At 48.1% G+C, this 25537-nt stretch overlaps 5 non-coding genes across 5 annotated transcripts; all 5 read right to left on the bottom strand.

Moving 5' to 3' along the window:
• Window positions 1-2086: 2086 nt before the first annotated feature.
• On the bottom strand, window positions 2087-2161 carry Trnak-cuu (transfer RNA lysine (anticodon CUU)). Its single transcript has one exon. It is a non-coding gene; the product is annotated as a tRNA-Lys (tRNA).
• Window positions 2162-2313: 152 nt separating this feature from the next.
• Trnak-cuu (transfer RNA lysine (anticodon CUU)) lies at window positions 2314-2387 on the bottom strand. The gene has a single exon. It is a non-coding gene; the product is annotated as a tRNA-Lys (tRNA).
• A 157-nt stretch (window positions 2388-2544) lies between these two features.
• Trnak-cuu (transfer RNA lysine (anticodon CUU)) lies at window positions 2545-2617 on the bottom strand. Its single transcript has one exon. It is a non-coding gene; the product is annotated as a tRNA-Lys (tRNA).
• A 5508-nt stretch (window positions 2618-8125) lies between these two features.
• Trnak-cuu (transfer RNA lysine (anticodon CUU)) lies at window positions 8126-8198 on the bottom strand. The gene has a single exon. It is a non-coding gene; the product is annotated as a tRNA-Lys (tRNA).
• A 9200-nt stretch (window positions 8199-17398) lies between these two features.
• Trnak-cuu (transfer RNA lysine (anticodon CUU)) lies at window positions 17399-17471 on the bottom strand. Its single transcript has one exon. It is a non-coding gene; the product is annotated as a tRNA-Lys (tRNA).
• Window positions 17472-25537: the final 8066 nt, after the last annotated feature.

Genomic DNA, 25537 nt, shown 5'->3' with positions numbered 1-25537 from the left:
TAACTCTTCAACAACACAACGCGCTCATAATCGGTGTTTGGTGCGTATATACAGATAGCACGCCATTCCCTTGCACAATACGAAAAGTCAAGAACAAGCAATCGTCCCGCCCTCCGACGCAACAACTTTTTCGCCTTCGATGAATTGTTATTCCTTTTTTACTTATGAAAAGGCACAACCACTGGATGTGCCTACTGCGTGGCTAACACAAACATTAAAATGCCTTCGAAAAGTTTCACCATGTGATCCGTCCTGCTCCTCACTTTCAATCTTTGTTTCTTGCACGGCTACTATGTATAAGTTATTTCCAGAAAAAGTCGGTTAAGTTGATTTTGTCGTTCTTGGTCGCCAATCCTCGTACATGTACAGTGGCAACACATAAGGCAAGACCGAGGCTTTCGTCTTTAAGGTTGCGAAGAGCTGATGGATCGCGCAGTGTTTACCTCAGGAGCAAGGGTGCATTATAAGCCTTCACTAAATTTGGCCGTGGTTGTTGCGTGGGGATGAATCGCTGTCTGTTGCCGTGTCTCGTCAACCGAAGTTCGGTGACTGCACGGGACAGCATCGTCCATGCGTTGTCGCTTTAGCGGTCCCATGTTGCTTACTTAGCAAGGGGTATAGCGAGACCCCGCTTTATTCCGCTGGTTTTCCGCATCTTTTTTTTTCGCTTCTACCAGCAAAGAATGTTCCGTTTCGGCTTCAACGAGTTCGTCGCGTCAAAGCCGTTTTCATTGCCGGCCCCCCGTCATCTGCATCATCGAGATGGTCTGGTTCACCAATACTGTCGCTGTGCATACGCTTTGTCGACGCCTCTACAACGCCACCCATCGTTTCACACTGCACTGTCGACGTTTCATTTGGCGGTGTATCCTGAGGTTCACTCGACGTGCTTGCTCTGCGCGGTAAACAATTTCGGCCATTTTGTTGTGCGGTCTTCACAATTTGGTCCTGTCGCCATTTATTCCAGCTCTTTCCTTTCACTAGTTGTTGACTCACGTTGATGTATCCCTGACCGGGGGCGCTTTCCAACCGCTTTTTGTTTCATTGTCCCTTTCGCTGCTAATTTTTCAGCTTCAGCCTCGTCCATGATGTTGTCTGATAGTCAGCGTCCCTTCTGCGGGCCTGTTTGTTCGCGTACATGTGGGTACGCACTGGGTTTCGTCATGGCCGAACCGGCGGCACCCGTGACTAGGCGCGGATTCGGCAGTCGCGGCGATATGCCCTTTTCCTTGGCAGCGCAGGCAGAGTGGCGCCTTGCCTGGAATAACTACGAGGGCAGGCTCACCGGCGACACGTACTTGATGGGATGTCTTCAATTGTGACTCCGACCTTCAGCCTGAGGTTCAGCACGCGCGTTGTAGTAGCCTTTTTGTTCGAATTCCCGAGGACACGCCAGCGCTCCTTTTCTTCGCTTCCATCACCTCGCCGAATGGCTCGGAAGCCATACGAATGTCGTCGTTCGTCACATTAAGAAGGACCCAGTGGATTTTCACTGTCGGACATCTTGGTTATTCGGGTCGACTACCAGACACTTTCTGCCTTTCACAGTAATATTCCCAGTCGTCAACACACTTCTTCATACTTTCATGACTCTTGAACGTAGCAGCCCACACATGATTCATTTGAAATGCTCCTAAGGCATCAACCTCAGGCAGCATTCCAAACGACCAAGGCATCATAATTTTCCGGTAGTCTCTGCAACCCTGTACGGCCTTGCTCGTGGGTCACCGTTCAAAAAAAGCGTTTTCAAAACAATCCGACCTTTTGGCAGATGAGGCCAGCAACACTTGGTAGTCCTGGTTGTCTTCAATGTCGTCCCTGTTTCCGCGGCTAAGCTGGGCCGCTAGCACCGCCCCGCCCCGTTGGAGCACATGAAAAACACGTCCGTACGCTTTCGCGGCCGGAAGTGGAATCCACTGAGCTAGCCGGGCTCGCGCTCCCTCCGATCGTACATACATTATTCTGATCACGCTAGCTGCGCGACGGTAATTTTTTTTTCTTTTCGCGGAACAAAATATACAAAAGAATCGTTTTCATGCAATTTAACCCTTATGACTGGAGGACGATTACGAGGTTGCAAACAATCCGCCCAACGTGGGGCTCGAACCCACGACCCTGAGATTAAGAGTCTCATGCTCTACCCGACTGAGGCTAGCCGGGCTCGCGCTCCCTCCGATCGTACATACATTTTTATGATTACGCTAGCTGCGCGACGGTAATTTTTTTCTTTTCGCGGAACTAAATATACAAAGAATCGTTTCATACAGTTTAACCCTTATGACTGGAGGACGATTACGAAGTTGCAAAACTATCCGCCCAACGTGGGGCTCGAACCCACGACCCTGAGATTAAGAGTCTCATGCTCTACCGACTGGGCTAGCCGGTGCTTGCGCTCCCTCCGATGTAGCACTACCTTTTTATGATCACGCTAGCTGCGGGACGGTAAAAATTTTTTTTTTCTTTTCGAGGAACTAAAACACAAAAATCGTTTCATACAATTTAACCCTTATGACTGGAGGACGATTACGAGGTTGCAAAACAATCCGCCCAACGTGGGGCTCGAACCCACGACCCTGAGATTAAGAGTCTCATGCTCTACCGACTGAGCTAGCCGGGCTTTTTTTTTTCTTTATTGTCAGTTACAAGAAATACAGGACTGAAATACATAAAAATAGTCAAATGCTAAAAGGATTCTCCTGTCTTGGAGAAAGTATTCTAAATAAATTTCATATTCAAAAGAAATTTTTACACAAGGCAACCAGTGTAGCGCAGGTATTCGTGCTTTCTGTTCTTCTACATATCTGTGAATACTTTCTTTGAAGTATTGGCGAGCTGCTCTGGCGTCAACGTCTGCATTTCGGACGGCCATGCGACATTTCCAGACACTGTGCAATACAATGAGATAATTAAATCATAAGGCACTCCATCTTTGTTATCGATAGCCAGAAACGGATTCCTTGAGGGTGCAGCGGAAAGTCTTTCTTTAGGGTCCTCTGTAGAATGTCCCACAGGAATACCGCGTCCCAACACTCTACAAACACATGGTCAAAAGTTTCGTCTCGCTTACATATTTGGCAGTGTACTCCCCAGGGCACAAAAAGTCCCCTTTCTGCCATCCATGTCTTGACGGTCAGTGTCCCGGTGTGTAAACGAAAGAAAAATGTTTTAACGCCTGGAGGTACCATCATTTTCTTGACACGCTTAAGCACATCCTTTCCTCTTGAGGTACTGTACAAAGATCTATATAGCGGCACAGGTAACACCACATCACACAGGTCTCTGTATAACTTTTTCCGACCCACATCACTTAAGTAGTTTGTAGAAAACCGCACACACGAAAAACGGGTGGACATAACAACCTCTTTTAAATAACTCCGAATGCAACCGTGGATGTGATCCGTTGAGACAAGATCTGGTAGGGCATTACCCAACCGAACCTGGCACAATGTTCGAAGGAAGGGATCTTTTACGTCTCTGAAGAACATAAACTGATTAACTATTTGACGTAGATACAAATGGCCTAACGCCAACCCGCCATCACGGACTCGCCTAAACAAATTGGTTCTCCTTGTTCGCTCCCATGAGGAGCCCCAAACGAACACTGCCAATATTCTGTGAAGTTTCTGGACATTCATTCTTGAACAGTGTATCACTTGCATTACATACCACAACTTACTTATAAAAATAAGTTGCATACTGTCGCTCTTGCAAAGACTGACATATTCCAGCCATTCCAGTTATTAGTTTTCTCGCGTAAGTTGCCAATTTCGTTGCGCCATTAAGGTTCGCTGTCCTGATAATTTTCTAAGGGCACTCCCAAATATTTAACAGGAGTGGTCACGAATCTTAAATTCGCGAAAGTGTCTGGCTTAGACGGCCAATAGCCGTGCCAAAACCCCATAGACTTTCCCCAGTTCACGCAGCTTCCACTTGAAAGACAAAAACTTTCCACAGTTTTAACAACATGCCGAGTACTGTCATAATCCGTACAAAAAGCGGCAATGTCGTCGGCATAGGCCAGCAACCTCACTTCTACCTGTTGCAGTTTGAACCCACGTATATGCTCGCTTGCAATAACATGTAGACAAAGGATTCGATGTACAAACAAAACAGCAATGCTGATATTGGGCAGCTCTGGCGCAGACATCGTAGCACTGGTATGCGCTCACCAACCACTTTATTCACTATTAACTGCGTCGTGCACGAGCTGTACGCCATCGCGACGCCTCCTCTAATAACGTGGCCTACATTCACATGGTCTAGTACACACAAGAGAGCGTCATGGGAACGCTATCAAACGCCTTCTCGAAGTCTATCTGTAGCATGGCTACTCCAGCACCCGTAACATCACAACATTCCAGAATAGAACGTGCGACATGAGTGTTCGTAGTGATGGAGCGCCCTTTAATGCCGCATGTCTGATGCTTGCCTACAATTTCCTAGATAACAGTTTGTAATCTCTTAGTTAATACTTTCATGAAGATTATATAATCACTGTTTGTCAAGCTTATGGGTCGATAGGCAGTTACATTTCGTAATTCTGCTGTATCATCAGATTTAGGTATAAGAATCGTATGCGGAGTAACAAAACATGGAGGTAGCGACTTAAGCTCGTAAGCTTCGTTATAAATACGCGTTAAAATTGCAGAGATTGTTCCCTTAAGTGTTTTATAAAACGCTGCACCAAGGCCGTCTGGGCCCGGCGATTTCCCTAAGTTCATGTTTTCTATCGCAAAATCCCCCTCTTCATTTGTGATGGGCTGCTCTAAAGCTTCTCTTGTCACATCGTCCAACCGTGTCATCAAGGAAACAAACTCACGTTTGAAGCGGTCGATATCAACTACGCTGCGAGCAAACAACGCACGATAGTACTCTGAAAACGTTCTAACAATTTCCTCAGTATCCTTAGTGATCACACCTGCACGTTCAATTTCTACTATTTGCTGCCTTCGCGCATGCCACTTTTCCACCCCCAACGTTCTTTTCGTCGGCGATTCGCCGCTTATCAGCCTTTCAGCTCTTGCGCGTATTAAGGCACCACGGTGTCGTTCGGTATCGATAAGCTCCAGCTTGCGCTTCACCGCTCGTATATCGTCCATAAATTCACCCGGTCTGAGCGATTCTTGATTAAGTAGCAGTTGAAGGTTCGTGCGTAGTGTTTTTTTCTTGAAATCTTGCTTCTCTAGCTACTGCACTTGAACGTTCCAGTGCATTTATTTTAACCTGATTCTTTAATAATTTCCATCTTTCTCCCCAAGGTATTTTCTTGTTTTCCTTTAGTTTTTTAAATAAATCAGTTACTTGCTTCACAAAAACATCGTCATTCAGCAGCTTACAATTCAGTTTCCATAACTGCCAATTAAAATTATTCCTTGAGTCTTCTCGACTTGCTATAGTAAAATAAACTAAGCAGTGATCACTAAAGGAGACTGGCGTAACATGATACTGTTGACACAAAGGTATAATATCCAAAGACGCATATATTCTATCCAATCGGGCATGACTTGATTCTTGAAAATGAGTAAATTGCACAGTTCGCGTACCTTCCAAACATTGCCCTACATCTTCCATACCAACGTCATTGACAATTTCTCTAAGAATAACGGTACTTATGTCATCAAAATCTCGTCTGCTAGTTTTATCTGCCGCAGAAAGCATACAGTTGAAATCACCGGCAATAATGACAAGTTTCTGGCAGTCACAGTATTGACTAACACGCTCGAAAAAGGTGCGCCTCTCTTTCGCATTGTTAGGTGCATACACACAAATCATACGCCACTCCTTAGCGGCAAAAAGAAAATCGCAGATGATGAGCCTCCCTGAGTCACAACTTAATGTCTCTTGTATTGATAAGCCCAAGCTCTGGCGGAAAAGAAGGCAACAACCTGCTGACGTCCCTAAAGCATGGCTAACCACAGCGTCATAAGACAACGTAAAACGTCGAACCATGTTGCCAGTCTCTACTTCACCATCAACTTTAGTTTCCTTTATCGCCACAATGTCGAGGTCAAACTCGGTCACCAATCCGTACAGCTGACTCTGTTTTCGTTTAGACGCAAGCCCTCGGGCGTTAATCGTCGTGATACGTTGCGATTTAGGAATAGAAGCCATAGTGATTATGAAGAAAGGCTGGGAATCGTGGTGGTTCTCTCAGCAAAAAGCCGCATGCCAGGGCGTCGTGCCATGGCAGATCTTACGCTACGTTGGCGCTATAGGCGGCGTGGCCGCCACACTTTTACCGGTGGCCACGTTCGGTCGAGGTCTCAGTGTGGGCCGCCGAACGATAGCCGCCTTGGTTGGTGGTTGTCCTTCGCCGTCGGTGTTCGCCGTTGTCTCTTTGGTATCCTCGTGAGCCCGCTTTGCTCCCACACCAGCGCTTGGTGCTTCCGAGACGTCCATACATGCGGACTTGTCCGCCTCGGCGTCTTCGGTAGCGTCCTCGGTGTTCTTGTTAGGCTCAGCTTTCACATCCGCACCTTGGGAGAGGGGTGGGAACTCGGAAGGCTTGCTGTTGTCTGCCCCGTTTACCATGGTCGGCCCAGAAGACGCCTCGACGCTTGAGGTTTGACCTCCCGCTCCTCCCGCCGTTTCTTCGGCATCAGCTTCGTCCATGAGGTGCTCTGACGTGTCATCACTCCTCAAGGATTCTGCAGCACTTCCGTAGCTTTTCGCACATTGGGAGTCCTCATAGACGTAACGTCGGCAAAGCGCACAACGTGGCACCTGGCAGACTCTGCGGATATGCCCACTAGATTTGCAACGGAGGCAAAGTGGGGCCCTGCCTGGTACAACAATTAGCGCAGGTTCACCGGCCACCTTGATTTGGTGCGGTATATGTCGTCGATCTTGAAACCCGGCCCCAACTTCACCGTAACCGTACGGGTCGTGTCGAGAACGCCTTGCGCACGCCAATTTTCCCTTGACACGTCGACCACCTTCCCGTACGGCGATAGCGCGGCACGCACATCTTCGTCAGCAACACCGTGGAGCAGCCAGTGAATCTTGAAGCGAATACTTCGGTCATTAGGGTCGACTATCAGGCACTTGTGTTCTTTAACCTTCACGTCCTTCGCAGCAAGTAGTTTCTCCGCAGCGGCAGCGTCCTTGAGGGTGATAGCCCAGACGTGGTTCATCTGGTACGCCCCTAACGTGATAACGTCGGCCAGCACACCAAGGTGGAGCAATGTGTCCCTGAAGTCTTCCACTCTGTAGGGTCTAGCAGTAACGTCAGCATGCATAAACACTGTGTTTAGCACAATTTTTCCTGTTGGCAAGTTCGGCAGAATAACTTGGTAATCTTCATAAGCAGCAAAAAAATTCACAGCATATCCACGGGGTGAATGATGATGAGTGGGCGAAGCTCCGGAGGGAATCATCGGATCTCCCGCTTAAGGGGACGCTAGCACAAACGCGTTAGAAACGTGCAGTACTCTCTAGTAAGGGGGAGCGGCCACAGCGTCTTACGCAGCCATTTACACATGCCGGAACGTGCACCGCGTTTGCCGACGCCATCACATGACTGCCGAAACGCGGTGAAGGTAAGGCGGAGAGGCCACAGCGTCTTACACCAGCTTCTTACACGGGCCGTAACGCGCTAGCAAAAACGCGTTAGAAACGCGCTAGAAACGGGCCTTTCGTTAATGTTGGGTATTTATTGCCATCGTGGTGCGTGTGTCCATGTCCGCTTCGTGGCGTAGTGGGCTAACGCCGCGCGCTCGGAAGCGAGGGGTCCCTGGCTCGATACCGCGCTACGGACACAACTTCGGAATTTTTTTTCTCAGACTGGTTACACACTACTACTACGACGACGACGACGGGGACGAACGGGTGCCGCTATAAGGAGCTTCGCACCTAAAAACCTGTTCCCGCAACCCACTGGGGCCGATGATACCGCTCCGACGGAGCGTGACATTCCGTGACCGTATAGCTCGAAAGCCGGAAATGGCATCCGCTGAGCTATCCGGGCTCGCGCTCCCTCCGATCGTGCATACATTTTTATGATTACTATAGGTGCGTGACGGTAAAACGATGTTTTTTTCTTTTCGCTGAGCTAAAATACAAAACAATCGTTTCATACAATTTAACCCTTATGACTGGAGGACGATTACGAGGTTGCAAAACAATCCGCCCAACGTGGGGCTCGAACCCACGACCCTGAGATTAAGAGTCTCATACTCTACCGACTGAGCTAGCCGGGCTTTTTTTTTCTTTTTCTTTATTGCCGATTGTGACAAGCAAAACAACAAAAATACAAATGATAAAAACATCAGCCTACTTTGGCTGACGTAGGATTGATTAAAATCTTTTCATGACAGCCAAGTCATCGAGTACAGAAATCCATTCGGGCGGTTCAGCTTGTGCCCGATACACTTCCCTAAGGGCAACAACACTTTCAATAAAGTTTTCTCGCGTCGAACGGACGTTAACATCTGCATGCCGCACTTGCATTCGCGTCTTCCACAGACTGTGGAGGCCCAAAAGCATTATTAGGTCAAATGGTACTTCCGCTTCATTTGCGATGGGCAAGAACCTGATGCCATATGGATCCAGGGGAAAATATTTTTTGACTGTTCGCTGGAGGACATCCCAATGAAAAATTGGGTCGCAGCAGTCAAGGAGCACATGCTCTACTGTCTCAGGCTTTTTGCATAACAGGCCGTTAGTCGTCCATGGGACGAAAATCCCCTTTTCATGCAGCCACGTCTTAACAGGAAGTGTGTTAGAGTGTAACTTAAAGAAAAAGGATTTCACGGATGCGTTAAGCGGCATTCTCTTAACTCGCTTCAGAACATCTTGCCCTGGGCCTCTACGGAGAGGTAAACGATAAATAGGAATCGGCAACATTGTGTCCACAAGATTCGTATACAGATTTTGTTTCGAAACATTGCACAAGTACTCAATAGAAAAACGCACATGCAATAGCCGGAAAGAAAGTACAACCTCTCGCATGTACCCACTGATAGCCCCATACATACTCTCACACGATGAAACAACGATTTCTGGGAGATGTCTCTGCAACCTCACTTGGATAGCAGTCCTCAGAAAAGTATCCCTTTGATCACGGACGAATATAAAACGCGACACAACTTGACGCAGAAATAAGTGCACAAGTTCAAGCCCTCCTGCCTTAACTGAAAGAAACAAGTTGGTATGACTGGTTCTTTCCCAAGTTATAGACGCCCAAATAAAAACTGCAAAAACGCGGTGCATCTTTTGAATACTGGTCCGTGTTGCACACAAAACGTTCATAATGTACCATATCTTGGATACAAGGAAAAGGTTGCAGACGCGCGAAAACATTGATAACTGCCTCCCCTGCCATGCATCTGCTTTCTCCCTCGCCCTTGACACTTGCTCATTCCAACATTCACTTGGTTCTCGATAAAACTGAAGAGGGACACCGAGCAGACAAGACCATCGCAGTCGCGCGAAATGATCGGGCATCGTTTCCCAGTCACCATGCCAAAAACCAGAGCTCTTATACCAGTTTATCAGACACCCCGTTTGCTTGCAAAATTCATCAACCGTGCTGATCACTTCAGTAATACTGTCTCTGTTCGAACAGAATACTGCAATGTCGTCCGCATAAGCGAGAATTTTGACATGCGCTGATTCTAAACGAAAGCCTGAGATGCGTTCACTTTTGATTACAGCCAAACAGAGTGGCTCTAGGTATGCCGCAAACAGAAGGGGCGACAGTGGGCATCCCTGCCTTACTGACGAACGCACTACCAGCTTCTCTGAAAGGTCACCATTTACAATAATGCGCGTGGTGCAGTTTGCATACGCCATTCTGACACCTTCTTTGATCACACGTCCTACATTAGCGTGCTCTAGTATGCAAAAAATAATATGTGAGACGCGATCGAAGGCTTTTGCCAGATCTAGTTGCATCATTGCAATCCGATCCCCCAGCGCATCACAGCATTCCAATACCGTACGTGCGACATATACATTCGTGGCAATGTTACGTCCCTTGATTCCACAAGTCTGATGCGGTCCAACCAATTTCGTTATCACGCCCTGTGATCTCTTCGCTAGGACTTTCATGTATATTTTGTAATGAACGTTGGTGAGGCTGATCGGGCGATAGGACCCCACCAACAAACGCTTCTCTGGGTCATCTGATTTTGGGATTAACTGTATGTGCGATCAGGCGCGGATCCAGGGGGGATGTCCGGATGTCCTGACCCCCCCCCCCCTCAGATTTCTGCATCGCCCCCTCGCTGACAGGGGGATGGTCCTGTCGCAAAAAAATATGGCCACCAGCATTCTTCAAAAGTATTTTTCGCGAGTACCCGTGGTATCAGCCATGTAGAAGTAAAGCTATAGCTCGCTCACAAGCTTAGTTCTATTCCGTAGGAGTGTGGTGTCGCGAAGTTGCCGTAGTTATTTTTTCTCATGAGCACCTTGGACCTCCTGGCGCCTGCCGTGCCTTACTCGTCCCGTCGGTGGCGTTGAATGAACAAGGGGACGTCCCTTTTGCCAAACACGCCGAGGTCCGCTCGAGCGCCTTCGCGCCTGATTAACTTAGTTTCCCCTTGGGGTGTCAACGGTTGCTTCATTGGCTGTCATCGGTTCCGCGACCAACCTGCTTATGAAAGAGATCTCTTGCTGAAGTGTTCATATATAAATAATAACAACTAACAGCTAAACTAAGAACTACGCATAGGCAACTTTTTTTAACTGTAGCACTCATTGCGATCACAGTTACACGTTGACAATATCCAGTACGACACAGTACCGTTCGTACGCTACAAGTTTTTCAGTGTAACTTCGCAGTTTTATTGTCGTACCTGCAGTTTTATTGTCGTACCAGCATAGGAGGCTCAAGCCCACCGGATCCGTTTATCTGAGTGGGCGTTCTCGCGGAGCGGGGCGAAGCCTCGAGCCGCGGCTGCGAAGTGGGGGAGCGTGACGTCAGCGGCCAACGCCAGCGCGCGGGCCTAGGATGGCGTCGCGTGGTTAGAGAAACGGGAGCAGATGCGCGCCTTGTGTAAAAGGATGACGTCGCGTGGGAAACAAAACATGAAGACGCTGGCTCGCGCTCTCGCCTACTACGCCACATCGTTATTCTTGTAGGTGGCGTCGTGAGTCTTCATACGCGGTGATTCGCATATCGTAAACAACTAGCGTAGTGGTTGCTGCGTTGGAGCGGAGCGTTACGCCCGTATTCAAGAACGTTCCTCTAGTCAACACACCACCACGACTCAAGAGAGAAGATGGCACCGCCATCCCTCCACAGAAGTGGTCACTGAGCTTCATAATCATTCACGGGAATTCATGAGAATTGTCGCGTCTTTATTCTCGATTATTCTGCGCAGTACGATAATTGAAATTTGGAGTCCGATATCTCGGAGCACGGACACGCTAGAATAATTCTTCCGACTGATACTGTGTATACTCGACTGTCTCTAAGTTTTCAATACAAACTTATACCCACTTACTGTAGTCAACAAAAAATGATTGTTCAATTTTATTTAATTGGGCTGCTGACAGCGATAATTATCATCTCACTTTGTGCCCCCTAGCCACATAACTTATTTGCACAGCAGGTCTTCGCGTGCCTCCCAGTGCCTAACTTTAAGAAAACCATAAAACTTAGTTTTAAGCACCCTGTATTATCAGGCGCAACCGCCAAGCACATGGCTGTATTGGGTAACGTCCTTTTCCTATAAGCTCGGAGAAACCGATACCTAGCTTCGCTACAGATCTTCTTCCTCTTTCTGGGGTTTTACGTGCCAAAACCAGTTCTGATTATGAGGCACGCCGTAGTGGAAGGCTCCGGATTAATTTTGAACACCTGGGGTTCTTTAACCTGCACTACAACGCAAGAACACGGGCGTTTTTGCATTTCGCCTCCATCGAAATGCGGCCGCCGCGGCCGGGATTTGATCCCGCGATCTCGTGCTCAACGCCTGGGCTGACTGAGCCACCACGGAGGGCTACAGGTGTATAAAACGCGGGTTTATCGTGAGGAAAAACGGTAAATTTCGGTAAATAAGAAAGGCTACTATCATCATCATCATTGACAGAAGCTGACCCCCCCCCCCCTCAGAAAAAACCTGGATCCGCCCCTGTGTGCGATGTGGTGAATGACAGTGGTACTTGCTTTCGCTCATACGCCTCAGTCAATACTCGTAACAGTAACTGAGCGACTATGGGCTTAAATGTCCTGTAAAACTCGGCACCAAGCCCATCAGTTCCTGGAGTTTTACCAGTCCGTAGGTCTTCTATTGCAGCTTGAATTTCGTTTTTAGTTATGGGCAGGGAAAACGCTCCTGTAAAGGAGCGTTTTCAGACGCTCCTTTACATCGTCCTCTAGTCTTGGCAGAAGAGACGAAAAATCACAACAGAAAGCATCACCCATCTCTCTCGCTTGGCCAAGAAGGTTGCGGAAGTACTCTTTAAATACCTGCTGGATTACATTAGCATCGCTTGAAGTTTCATCACCATTTCTTATCTGCCTGATTTGTTTTTGGCAAGCGTATTGCTTTTCACCTGTTAAAGCTCGCTTCGTTGGTGTCTCACCGGTCCACAGTTTTTGTGCTCTTGCGCGTATAACTGCTGATTTATACCTTGCAGTGTCTATTCTTTCAAGCTGGCTTTTCACATCCCTTATATCTTTCGCATACTTCCCAGGCTCGGTACTCTCCATGCTTATTAAGAACTGCAGTTGCTCGCGCGCTGCTTTTATTGCGATAGCAATTATATGGACACTCAAAAGCAGATTTTTGCCGTCGGCGTCGCCGTGAGGTTCCGTATGACGTCAATGGAGATGAAATCGTCGCCGCGTGCCGAACGCTGTATGTGCGAGTGAAAGGGCGCGAGGGACGCGCGCTTTCACGGGGAGTGAACGCACGGCGGAGAACAAACGCGCGTTCTGCGCCGTGCTGCTTAAGGGCTGCAGAAGTAGGCGTCTCTTTCCTTCTTTACAATCACCATATATGTAGAGCAAACGCGCCTTCTTCCGACGTGCGAAAGGTTGTGGGGGAGGGGGAGGGAAGGGAGGCGACGTTTAGCTGCGGCACCAAGTGCCTATTTATATCAGAGGCTCCGGCAACAGTCACCAACGCTGCACGCATTTTGAGCGAACGCAGGCAAAACGCCGACGGCGTCGACAACAGTTCTGCGTGTTGCCGGTGCTGCTACATGTCCAAGTTTATACAGCTGATAAAGCTACTATCATTACTCCGTATAGTTCTCTACAAATTTGCTATCGCAATTGATGCTTCGCCTTTCAGGTGAAACTGCGACAACTTTTTTCCTCTTGCTTTTCTTCGTGTCGGTTGGAGCAGCTCTTTTCTATGGCTTTACTTTTTAGCCACTCCTTGAAGTCTTCCCACTGAACGGTAAAAATACTGGGCCGCTCCTCGAGCAGCTTCTGCATCTCATCTGCAATGCCCTTTGCAAATCCCTCGTCCTCCAAAAGTTTAGCGTTGAATTTCCAGAGATTCCAGTTGAAGCGCGTACTCCTTTCTTTCTCACCAAAACTTGCGATCACCAGGCAATGATCGCTAAAAGCCACAGGTTCAACTTTGTAATCTGTGCAAAGGGGTACAAGCTCAACGGATGCGTAAATCCTATCCAGTCTGGCATGGCTATCTCGTTGAAAGTGCGTGTATTGCGGTCTGTTCCCGTAGGTGAATATGCTGCCAATATCCTCTAAGCTATTGTCATGAACCAGACCGTTTAACAATTGTGCGCTCCTATCACGCATAGGCGTACCCTTCACTCGATCGGCAGCGGCACACACATAGTTGAAATCGCCCACGTGCAACAGCAGTTTGTCACGCACATTGTAGGACTCTAGACGGTTAAAAAAATCGCGGCGTTCAGAGTCAACATTTGGTGAATACACGCATATAATGCACCAACATAACTTCGAAAAGGAAAAGTCTACTACGAGAAGGCGACCACTTGGGCAAGAAAAAATTGACTCCACGATAATGCCTAAACGATTGCGGAGAAACAGGACGCACCCACCCGATGTTTCAACAGAATGGCAAACACAGACATTGAAGTGTGCACGAAAGGTGGACACCATACGCTCAGTAAATTCTTCGCTGGCTATATTCGTCTCTTGGACGGCTACGATGTCCAGCGCGTTGACAGCGAGAAGACGATTAAGTTGACATTGGAGCCTTCGTGAACCAAGGCCCCTGACATTCAGAGTCGCTATGCGTAATGCTACGTCCAGTTTCGTCGCCATGCATTAGGAAAAGAGACCTGTGACATACTTTGAGCACCATACTTGGTCCTGCCGGGAGCACTGTACGGCGTCGCCCTTCCTCGGGTCCGTGTGCAGGCGTCGGGAAAACCGGCAGCCATTCCTTCGCCGGCAGTTTCAAACCCGTGCACACTGTCTAGTGGATACACTTGCTGCCACAACCGGGGAAGAACCACACACGCACCCACTCACACCCGCACAGGAACACATTGCAAGACTACAGAGGCGGTTTGTCCGCCTGCCGTGTCTCGGCCGCTAAGTTGGGCCGCGGTTTTAAAGTAGAGCGCCCACCACCTGGCTCTGGCTTTTTACCGATGAACTCCTCGTGGGAGCGCTTCCCAGCTGTCAGGGCGGCAGCCTCCTGGCTGAAATCCATGGTCTCAGGGTTCCTAGGCTCCACGTTGTCGGGAGTTTTGGCTGAAACTGTCGTCGTATCCTCTAGCTTGCCTTCGGATTCCGGCTGAACCTCACGTTGCACTTCTATGGCCGCCGCTACTGCATTGGACGTCGTCCCACTATGCTTCGTCAGCGGCGTCAACGTAGGCCCATCCCGAGTCGCTGGTTGCCCCGTTTCACGGGCCGCATCCTCCGCGTCCACCTCGTCCATTAGCAGCTCAGACGAGTCTTCACTAGTCCCGGGGCCAGCGATGCTCGCATAAGTGCGGGCACATTGGTCGTCTTCGTGGCCGAACCGTCGGCAGGCTCCGCAACGTGGGACCCAACAATCTTTACAGATGTGGCCTGTATTCCGACAGCGAAGGCATAACGGAGGCCTACCTGGTACGACGACAAGCGCCAACTCACCGCTAACGTTGAGATGGTGCGGCAAGTCGTCGAGTTTCACGCCAGCTTTCAATTTCAGTGTTACGAGCCTCGTTGTAGAGCCCTTCTCTGACATACCCCGCACACGCCAACGCTCCCGGGAAACTTCGGTGACTTTCTGTATGGCGCAAAGGCGGCGCGTACGTCTTCGTCCGGCACGTTGTGAAGCAGCCAGTGAAGCTTGAGTCGCACGTCCTGGTTCGCCGGATCAATCACCAGGCAGCGGTTTCCTTTCACCAGCAGCTCACCGACGCTGACAATCTTCGTTACTGCTTCAGAATGCTTGAGAGTAACGGCCCAGACGTGGCTCATACGATACGCCCCCAGGGCGATAACATCGGCGAGCAGCTCATGCTGGGCTAACGTGTCCCGGAAATCCTCGACCCGATACGGGCGGGCCCTGATATCGGCGTGCAAAAAAATGTCACAGTTTCGCCTTAAGGGCGAAGCAATGAATGCGATAGCAACACAGCAATGTCATACGAAGTAAGGTGAGCGGCTTTGGTAGCAATATGAATTGTAGTAAACATGAGCTTTAAGTAAGCAGGTGTGCTGCGGCGTAAGTAGACCGACATGAAGAGAGACTGGATGACCACGAGAAGGCGCGTGTGAAACAGTGGTGTTGATGAGAAGCGCTTCCCGTGGGCAGCGCGTGCGAAGGGACACACCGGTAGCGCTGCACTGCCGATCCGGGCAGCATTGCATGTGTAGCGTGCGTTGGAAAATGTGGCCCGACTATTACTAACTGAATGAACAAGCGTGGTGTGAGCGCGCACTGTTGCGAACCGGGGTGAGGATTTATCCCACCGCTTCGACCAGTTGTTAGGAACGGGTTGTTGAGACTCGGGTAGCGTTTAGGCCGGTGATCCTTCAGCCAAAGGGATGAGTACGTCCGCGAGTAAGAGCGAGAGAAAAAAGGGTTTATTTTACATATTTACAGTGGCTCCAAATATCGAAGCCCACTCCATGGGGGAACACTTTGAAAGTCTAAGCTCACTACATGTCTGAGCACATGTCAGAACTCGTCAGGACACCCCACTGCACTCAAGGTGTCTCCTTATAAAACCTCGGTCTTCCCTAGTTGACCCGGCTAGGGAATCAGATGACCTTGATGCGGCCAATCAGAGGGGCCGTCTTGTTCGCTGAACTCCGCCTCCAATGTTGCACCTTCGAAGCAAGGACGAGGCAATCCGGAAACAGGGGGTTGACACTCCTTCTACGAAAGTCGGTGACCTGTTTCTTGCCCTCCGACGGTCAGCTTGCCCGGGTCAGGAGAATGGCCTTTGCACTAATCTCCGCGTCTAACGAAGGGGGGCAAGCTTCGTGAGCTTCTTTGTCATCGCGTCCAGGCTGGTGTCGCGCCGCGTCGACAAGTAGGCGGCGGCTGATGAAGGGGGTGGCATCGGGGGAAGCACCTTAAGAATGCGCACTGCCTAGTTGGGGCGCTTGTTTGCCTGTCTCGTCGGTGTCTGGCACTGTCGCCGTCTCGGCGACGCTCATGAAAGGGCCTGCCTCGATGGGAAACAATCAAAGAATGCGCCCGGCCGATTCGGGACGCAACAGCACAAACAAACACGAATAGATCACACTGAATGACTGCAGGCAACGATTGTCAAAACACCGGCAGCAAGCATACGCCGCTGCGGGCAAAGGTACGTGCCTCTATCGCTTCAACGGAAACTGAGTGGCGAATGTACGGGTCAGAGCCGTGTGGAGATAAGAGACGGTGCGCGCGAGCGACGAGTGACGAGCGCGGTTGTTGGCAGAGAAGTGCGCCCCCCCCCCCCCCCCCCTGCTCCCTCCGGCGCTCGCTTCCCGCTTCCTTGCTTGCGCGTGGGAGATTGAGTGCGTTCGCTCTCCGTGATAGCGCGCGTCCCCGCACGCTTCCGCTCGGGCATACGGCGCGCGGCGAAGATTTTATCTATAGGGAACCTCAGGGCGACGGCGACGACGACGGCAGAAATCCGGTGGAAGTGTCCATATAATTGCTATCGCAATAAAAACAGTATTTACAACAAAACGCCCTGTAGGCAGCCCTGGCAAAACAACCGGGTATGTGTTCTCCTCTTCAGTAGCCATGTTACAGCGACCAGACATGGCCGCTGAAGCTGCTCGTACGGAGCCCGTCATCACACGTCCGTCACGCTCGGTGGCCGGAGGCAGAAAAAAAAACACTGAGCTAGATGGGCTCGCGCTCCCTCCGATCGTACATTTTTATGATCACTCTAGCTGCCCCACGGAAAAACGTGCTTTTTTTTTCTTTTCGCGGAACTAAAATACAAAATAATCGTTTCATCCAATGCATCCGTTATGACTGGAAGACGATTACGAGGTTGCAAAACAATCCGCCCATCGTGGGGCTCGAACCCACGACCCTGAGATTAAGAGTCTCATGCTCTACCGACTGAGCTAGCCGGGCATTTTTTTGTGTTTATTACGAATATAAAACGTGGATGGGTAAGATATTTTCATAGCGGCCAAAACAGTCTTAGCCGCGTCTACAAGCACAAAACAAACACTTCACAGTACAATTATTACAGTAAGAGGGAGGCAAAAGGATACACTTCATCAACAATGGATACCAGTCTGGTTGGGAGTCTCTCTGATCATATGTCTTTCAATTGTGAAATCATCCGAATGAAACGTGACTTCGAAGATACAATTGGTTCTGCATCCTGGTCTAGCATGCGAGTTTTCCATAAACGGTGCAACGCCATAATTAGGAGCATGTGAAAAGGCACATCTTCACATTTAGGTGGTATCGGATATCGTATCGTATAAGCATTTATATCAAGCTCCTTTTTCAAACTCTTTTGGAGAACGTCCCAAAACAGTATGGCGTACTTGCCATCAATAAAGCAGTGTTCTATAGTTTCCGGTACATTACAGAGACGACAGTTAATCGACGATACCAAGATGCCTTTCCTATTTAACCAGGTTTTACCAGTAAACGTTTCAGTGTGCACATTGAAGAAGAATGCTTTGGTGTGTGGAGGAATAGGCATTTTACAGACCCGCTCAAAGACGTCATCTCCAGGTAAGCCGATGTACAGCGATCAGTATAACGGAGTTTTAAAAGCATATCAATTAGATATTTATACATATTTTTCCTTGAGGCAGAGAATAAGTACTCATTTGAGAACCTCACTGCAACAAAACGCACTGAGAGGCACACTTCACGGATGAATCCCTGCAAATATGCATCTGAAACAAAATGTACCGAAATTACAAAATTTGGTAAAACGCTGACTCGATTAACTTGCATGAACGCCTGAAGTAATGGGTAAGAACACTCTCGAAAAAAGATGAAACGAGACAGTAGAGAGTTTTAGTATAGCGGAAAACGCTTACGTTAGCGTTAGCATACGTCGCAACGCTAACGCTAAAACGGAACGGGCTGCGTGCCAAGTGGTCGTCTTTTAGTGCAGCGGAATGCATTCGCGCTAACGCTAACGCAAGCACATACGGCGCCATCTAGACATAAGAACAGTAAATTCACTGTAGAATCCACAAGTGCGTCACAAAGTCGAACTGATCCAAAGTCAACGTTGCTGTCTTCCGTGCCGCTTTTGGTTCAGTGTTGTGTCTGAATACCCGAAACACATCGCTTTTTTCGACATGCCGCGATCGAGTATTCTTCAAGACATCTATTACCTGTCCTTTTTAGGCTGGGATGAGATCGAAGCGCTTATGCTTCGGGAACCAAAGCGGCAGCGCAAGTTGTACGTGTCCTCAAGAGGAGGCTTGCTCAACATCGAAGCTATTCCAGATCGCGTGTTTCGCCGGCAATTTCGTTTCGAGAAGGCAGATTTTCCACTTCTTCTCATGGCTCCTGAGTTACCGCAGTACTTGTCGAGTGCTCAGGGAGTGCGCATCACTGGCTACGAAGCGCTGTGCATGTGTCTGCGAAGGCTTGCGTACCCGAACCGCTTATGTGATCTGCAGGAGTATTTCGCCAGGCACTATTCTGTGATTTCAAGTGTGACAAACAAAGTTATGCGGCACATTGAACGCAAGTTTGGATTTCTGCTAGACGACCTCACCGTTCACAAGTGGTTGACCACTGAGGACTTAAAAGCCATGAGCGAGGTAAGTGTTATACGTTTTTTATTTTTTTTTATTTCTGCCAACGTGTGGCTCAGTCATGCTGCCGAGAAATTTCTCACCTATTTCTTAGCTATCGCAACCATATTATTGTACTTGTCAGTATCTCAATGTATTTATCTTCTGTTTACAGGCAGTGTATCTGAAAGGTGCACCTTTGAAGAATTGATGGGCCTTCATTGACGCCACGGTGCTGCCAATTTGCAGACCGTCAAAAGTTCAGCGTACTTATTTTTCTGGGCACAAGCGGCTACATGCACTAAAGTACCAATCCTTGATGTGCCCAAATGGTCTGATATGCGAGCTGGATGGCCCATACCCTGGGAGCAAGCATGATGCTGGTACGTTGTGGAGGGATGGTATTCTAGAAAAAAGTGAATATATGCACACGATATCACACCACGCATGTGTTAACAAGAGAGTAAAAACATTATGATCACAGTTAAAGCTGTGCATTGCAATTTATTTAGACCACAAATTCTATAGAATGCTATCTGTGCTTGAACAATTTCTGGATTCTTGGCTAGTGTTTCTACTGACTAACAGGTTATGTCAATCACCTGTTGAACAATTTCTGAATTCTTGGCTAGTGTTTCTACTGACCAACAGGTTATGTCAATCACCTGTTTGAGCTATTCGGGGGCCCCAAGTGGCTCTTGTAATGAGCATTGTAAAAAGAGGAATGCTATGTGCGGTGCATCTTACCTATGCTTTTTGTTTTGATCGTCGGGTAATATGCACCATGTGGTGTTTGCGGACACCAGCATACAGCGCTTGAATGTTTTCCTGCCAGCTTGAGACTAATTGTAATGTGTACAGGCCCACTCGTGCATTTGTAACTGGCACATGTGCATTAGTTTGCTCTCATCCCAATGTACTTGTTCACTTCAATATTTCCGCAAGCTTAATTTCTGCTTAAATGCTCGTATACCTTTTTCAGGGATCCTTCACGACAGTGGACTCTACAAAAAGCGTGAAAAGCAGAATGAAGGCAACCAACAATTCGTGCTGTATGGTGACCCTGCTTATCCACTACGCCCGCTGCTGATGACGCCATATGGGGGGTCAACGAAGACAGTACAGCAGGAGAAATTCAATGCTGCCATGAGTGTTGCTAGGCAATCTGTAGAATGGGGTTTTGATAAAATAATCTCTGAATTTGCTTTCTTAGATTTCAAGAAAAACCAGAAGGTTCTACTTCAGGCTGTACCTCGAATGTACAGAGTGGCCGTCATACTTACCAATTGCCATGCGTGCATGTATGGCAACCAGGTCTCTTCATATTTTGACCTGTAACCACCATGTCTTATGTATTACCTCAGGCCAACTATGCAGTAGTCAGTGCAAGCAACCGCATACGTAAATGCGCAATGCGGAACTGTCGTACAGGGCATGCTAGTGAATGCAACACATTTTTAATTTCCATTGAAGCAACAGTGCACACATATAACTTTATTTATTATTTAGCCAACTTGTTCACCACTGCATCAAGAATTTGCAATAAAGCCTGTTGGTTGTTGCTGAGCATTTCACTCTGGTGCTCTCGCGCTTTCAATTCATGAGCGCGTAACTCCAGCTCCTTCTCTTTCCGCGTGTAGTCATTTTCCAAGTTGTTTTGTTGGTGCTTAGATTTTCTTTTCGAGCGCCTTTTCTTCGCTTCTAGTTTTTCTCTCTTTAAGGCTATCTTCTCCAGCTCCACCTGTGTTGCCTGTGCATTGAGTTCTCTTTCATGGTTCCATCGCTTCTCCAGGAACTCGTGATCTGCGTTGGTACCCGAAGCATGGGACCTCTTCCTCTCTGCATTGAGCATTTTCAAATGTGGCAAGACGAAGAAATCGATTTTTTCGTACAAACCGCACTGCAAGTTTGCAAGCGCCGACGTCTCCGACACCATCATCAAGTACTGTGAGTGAACATCTTACGAATATACTCATAGACTTATCGTATCGTCAGTGAGGACACGCGCGGCGACAACTCGCGTGAGTCGTGGACTGCGTGGACCGTATAGAATTAGTTCAGTGTCTTGTAGCTCATCGTAAGTGTACTTGTTGCGTCTGTTGTTGATAAATGTTTGTCCTGTCTATGACTCTCCTTCCTGAATCTGAGTCCCTGGGCTCACGAACCACCACAATAGCCTGTACATGAGTTTGTCTTATCACATCATGCATTGGGTGATGGCAGCAAGTAGCCCTCCTACACCTGATATATTAATGAATACCTCTGTTCAGGTGGTGAGAGCACATTACAATTTTCACAAAGCAGCAATGTAAAAATTACTTGTGAATTCGGATGTAAAAAACTCCACATTGTAAGGTATGAAAATATTTATTTTGACTGATAGTCTTCTTCAATTTATTCACTCTTAAAAAAGCAATACATGTTGCATGCTGCACAATACTCACTGTTGCTAGCTTGGAACCTGGATGTCTGGTTCCTGAGTGTCTGATCCGACTGCGGCGTGCCTGCGCCACTGACATCTGCACAGTCGGCCTGTTCTTGTACGACGGTTGGTTATCTTTCATCACCACAATGCGGCAGCTCCGGAGGATCACCATATATGCCCTCGAATATGTCCTCGGCAGTTTCTGGGGGCGGCTCAACGCTTGCAGGCACCACAAGTGCTGAAGTGAAAAGTTTTCAGGTACATGTGAATGCCAACCATTTTCAAAATGAGAGTGTTACAGAAGAAAGGTGCTATGCTTGCACGCAATACTTCATACGTGTGCTGGAAGACTGCACACTCAAGTGCATTGCAAGTGTGGAGCATTACACCTAAACAATTTTAAATAGGGTAATGTCTGCACAAAACACATGCTAGAACACGGAACATCAGTGTATACAGTTTTTCATCACTTACTATTTCTGCCCCAATATTAAATTTTGGTGCAGCGTGACCGTGCGTACTAGTACGAGTGAAGGTGTACCTCAATCGTCGGTGTCCATTGCGGAAGACTTGAAATTCTCAGCGGCACTGTCACGAAGGGCTGCAGCGGCTTGCCGCGCTGCTGCTTGCGGCCTCCTTTTCATACCATACCCATAAATTTTAGCCATGTCCCAAATTTCTTGCAGTAAATGTGTCTTCTCGCTGTACTGCTCGTCTGTTCCGGACCTGCAAAGTTTCCATTCGAGATGCCGTTTTACTGTGACCCATCACACAACTTTACATAGTTATTACAGTAGGGTGCGCTAGGCACGTGAAAAATGCTGCAAAAAACCGCTAAGCGCTGGCGGTACACAAGGCAATGCGACGGTGCATCAACGTTCACACCGTGTCGCTTATGTTAATAGGAAAAGCGCCGCTCATACAGTCAGTGCACTTCTATGCTGCTCCCGAGTGTGTGCAGCAAGTACAACGAACTTTGCCGGCACTTTGCCGGGACTAATCCACTAATCTCGGAATGAAACATTCTGTTCTTCGGGAATGTTCCATTCCGAGAACTATAACGGCTTCAAAGGTGTGCTTACTTCTTCCAAGTTGGCTTCGTCTCTTGCCTTGAAGTAGGCCATCAGAAGGTCTAGCTTTTCTCGGGCAGCGCGCACGCTGAACGTTTTTGCAGGTACCACGGCATCTCCGACATTGGTGGCAATGGTCCTCCACCTTGACGTTTGCTCGAACGTGTTTTCGGCAAACACCTCCTTCAGGAGGTTGAGGTCGCCCTCGCTCGTAAAGCACACACTCATCACTCCTCAAAACTGTCACCACCAAGCATTCTTGCACTGCCGCGGAAAATGTGACAAAGGACGCTAATCGTGACACGTCTCGGCTTGACTTGTGGCCGTATCGCAGCCGTATCTTGGAGAACAGGCGAATGAAGACAGCGTCGCCATCTCTGCGCGGCTACTGGAAACATGAGCGAACCTTGTAAACAAACCTTGTTAAGCCTTCTGCACCGCTAATCGACAGTGTATCTCGAAAACGGATATATTTTATCGGCAGTATACGGCTGGCGAAGCATCATTACTCAAACCTAAATCAAATACGAGCGTTATTTGCGAATGAACGAGTGTAATAATGCGGGCCGACGACTCGAAAGATTCGAAGTGGATGGCTCTCGCTTCAACAGGCGCCGCCATCTTGCCCTACGTACGGAATTCCTAGCGTGCGTTAGCGTTGAACGCTATATTCCGGAAATCGCGTACGTAGGTAAGAGTTCGGGCTACGTTTACGTTCTGCGCAGTGGCGCACCGACGGGGGGGGATTCGGGGGTTGTAACCCCCCCCTGAGGCCGACCTAACCCCCCCTTTTGTTTAACCCCTTCTCTTTCCTTGCGCATTCGGGTACTGCAACTAAGATGTAAGACGCGCAATCGTCTGCACACTCGCAAAAAGCGCATTTTTTGACAATTTCCCGTGAAGAAATCGATATTAGTGCTGTTTAGATGGTATTGGCAAACTGTCAACCCCCCCCTGGCCGAGATCCTGGGTGCGCTATTGGTTCTGCGCATGCGCAGTTTACAGCACCCAACGCTAACGCTAACGCCAAATCCTTGCGTTTGCCGTTTTCCGCTATACTAAAACTCCCTAGTAATTGTCTAACATAAAGTGAACCAGGCGAAGACCGCCTGCATTAATTGGTCTGAAAATATTGTCACGCCTCATTGGCTCATAACATGATGACCAAATAAAGGTTGCAAATATTCGGTGAAACTGCTGTATGGAAACTCTGTAACAATTAATTATTTGCAGCACATACAAGAGTTTTGTGGCCAAAAATTATTTGCACGCTTTAGCTCTGCCAAAGAGTGAGAGAATATGCGGAACGAATGTTTGGGCAGAGCGTCTTGGTGTTGTTACACGTTCTCTCCAGTAATGTGAACTTGATTTATATGCATCCAATGGAACGCCCAGGTATTTTGGTGGTTGATAAGTCCATTCAATACCAGCAAAATGTGTCGGTTTAAAGATCCATGAGCCAAGTAAAAGCCCCAAACGTTTAGCACAATTCATTCGTGCACCGGAAATTGCGCCAAATTCCTCTGTCTTAGACACCACAGTTCATTCGTGCAAAAGAAAGCGAGGTCGTCTGCATATGCCAGCCCTTTTACGTCTATGGTTTGGTGAGAACCAATCAGAATCGACATTGAAAATTGTAGTCTCTTTGACAATACCTTTGCGAAAATAGAGCTAGCCGGGCTCGCGCTCACTCTGATCGCGCATACATTTTTATGATCACGCTAGCTGCGATAGACGGATTGTCCGTGCAAAAGAAAGCGAGGTCGTCTGCATATGCAGCACTTTTACGTCTGTTCCAAAAACACTGAAACCATGAAAATTACTAGAGTGAATTACGTTCAAACACAGTGGTTCCAAGTAAAAGGCAAAAAGTAATGGCGACGAGGGACAACCTTGCTTCACAGAGGAATGAATTGACACAGGCTTGGACAGGTGACCATTGACAATCAAACGAGTTGAACAATCATTATAGCACAATTTCACACCTGTAAATATAAAGGAGCTGACGTTAGCATGCTCGAGAAGAGAAAAGAGAAAGGAATGACGGACCCTATCAAAAGCCTTAGCTAAGTCTACTTGCAGCATTGCTAGTTGATCATAAGAACTGGAACAATGTTCCAATACTGTACGGGCGATGTGTATGTTTGTTTGTATTGAGCGGCCTTTCAGACCGCAGGTTTGGTGAGAACCAATCAGAATCGACATTGAAAATTGTAGTCTCTTTGATAATACCTTTGCGAAAATACAGCTAGCCGGGCTCGCGCTCACTCTGATCGCAATTACATTTTTATGATCACGCTAGCTGCGCGATGGCTCTGTTATGAAAGCCGTAGCCATAAATATGAACTTGGACCACGTTGGGGTTTTTAAACGTGCACCAAATGCATGGTTGACGGGCGTTTCTGCATTTCGCCCCCACCGAAATGCGGCCGCCACGGCCGGGATTTGATCCCGCGAATTCGCGCTCAGCAGCGTAATACCGAAGCCAATAAACAGCGACAACGGATTTAAACCTATTTTAGAATGCTAAAAAGATGTAATACAATCCACTGCTATTTAATTTACCCGAGGCTATAGCCAACTCAACGAAGAAATAAACAGTTAATAAAGAAACGGCATGCTTTGTTAAAATGGCAATTTAAGCGCTCAATTCATGGAATTCTGCATGCTTGCATCCAAAATATGGGGCGGAAAAATAAACATAATAATAGTTTTCCATTGTCTTGCTACATTAGATCTGCCTATTCCTTGATCAACACCGAATGTACTATCAGCGTCGAATGAAAGCCGAACAGTGGAGCGCGTGCCACAAGCACTGTTAACATTATAGTGCGCGCCGTCCTGTCATCACCACTGACAGGCGAGCACATCCGGTGTGGCAGCACTGCGCGATCCCCCTATAGTGCATTATCTTCACTTCTGTTCCAG

Source organism: Dermacentor silvarum, chromosome 2, assembly GCF_013339745.2.
Source record: "Dermacentor silvarum isolate Dsil-2018 chromosome 2, BIME_Dsil_1.4, whole genome shotgun sequence".
NCBI lineage: Eukaryota > Metazoa > Arthropoda > Arachnida > Ixodida > Ixodidae > Dermacentor > Dermacentor silvarum.
The sequence above is the reverse complement of the archived record's forward strand: the minus strand, read 5'-3'. Positions and strand labels throughout refer to the sequence as shown.